Source organism: Euleptes europaea, chromosome 11, assembly GCF_029931775.1.
Source record: "Euleptes europaea isolate rEulEur1 chromosome 11, rEulEur1.hap1, whole genome shotgun sequence".
NCBI classification, from domain to species: Eukaryota; Metazoa; Chordata; class Lepidosauria; order Squamata; family Sphaerodactylidae; genus Euleptes; species Euleptes europaea.
In genome coordinates this window covers 29,630,304-29,631,630 of record NC_079322.1, presented here as the reverse complement: position 1 = coordinate 29,631,630, position 1,327 = coordinate 29,630,304, and the positions used below count along the sequence as shown (strand labels likewise).

Below are 1,327 nucleotides of genomic sequence, written 5' to 3'. Positions count from 1 at the left end.
GCCGAGAAAATCACCTGGAGAAAATGGCTGCTTTGCCAGTTGGACTCTATGAAGTCCCTTCCCTCCCCAAACCCTGCTCTCCTCAGGCTCCTCCCCAAAAACCTCCCACCAGTGGCGAAGAGGGACCTGGCAACCATGCTTCCCCATAGTGTGCTAGTTTTCAATTTTCATGGAATTTTTATGTAGGGGAAGTGTGAATCATAAATTATTGGCGATGTGGGGAGGAAGCCTGACACTCACCCCTCATGAGAAATTTCCCCTGACTGTCACAAGGGGAGGCTGTAATCCTGAACATGGACGAGACCCCGCTGGTCCTGGCTGCAGCCACCTTAGTGAGGAACATCAGCTACAAATACAAGGAGGAGCTCTCCGCCCACCTCATGGTGGGAGGATGGGACCCCAAGCAAGGAGGGCACGTTTATGGGACCATGGGGGGCATGCTGACCCGGCAGCCCTTCGCCATCAGGGGATCGGGCAGCACCTACATTTATGGCTACGTTGACTCAGCCTACAAGCCCAGAATGACCAAGGAGGAATGTCGGTAGTTCACTAACAATGCTATTGCCTTGGCCATGTACTGGAACGGATCCAGCGGGGACGTAATTTACCTCGTCACCATCACGGAAGCTGGCGTCAAGGAAGAAGTTATCCTGGGGGACAAGCTCCCCCAATTCTATGATGAATGAGTTGGATACCCTTCCCCTCTTTTTTAGCCAATAAATGCTATGAATGGAGGGGGGAAGTAAATTCTTGGCGATACGGTGGCAGTGCCTCAGGAGGTCTGTAGGAGCTCAGAATGGGTGTGATGTCATATCCTGTGATGTCCCATCCAGGTCAAACATCAACTCGCTCAATTCTTCCCCTTCTTGTGAAGTCACTTCCTCCCACCTAACTTCAAATTTAAAATTTCCCACATCATTAGGGTTGCCAACCTCCAGGTAATAGCTATTGCCAGGTCCCTCTCCACCACCAGCAGGAGGTTTTTGGGGTGGAGCCTGAGGAGGGCAGGGTTTGGACAGGGGAGGGACTTCAATGCCATAGAGTCCAATTGCCAAAGCAGCCATTTTCTCCAGGTGAACTGATCTCTATCGGCTGGAGATCAGTTGTAATATCAGGAGATCTCCAGCTACTACCTGGAGGTTGGCAACCCTATTTACAGGCCCTGCAAAATTCCATAAGGTCTCGCAGGGCCCTGGTCTCATCAGAAAGACTGTTCCACCAGGCCAGGGCCATTTCCTCCCTTACTGTCTTTTGTAAGCCAAGTAAGCCTATTTTAAACAGCCCTTGGTTAGACTTCCATGTTGACTGTGATGGCTGGTTTAACTTG

At 51.0% G+C, this 1,327-nt stretch overlaps 1 pseudogene; it reads left to right on the top strand.

The window, feature by feature from the left end:
• The first annotated feature begins 292 nt into the window (after positions 1–292).
• On the top strand, positions 293–686 carry LOC130484102 (proteasome subunit beta type-9-like; annotated as a pseudogene).
• The last annotated feature ends 641 nt before the right edge of the window (positions 687–1,327 follow it).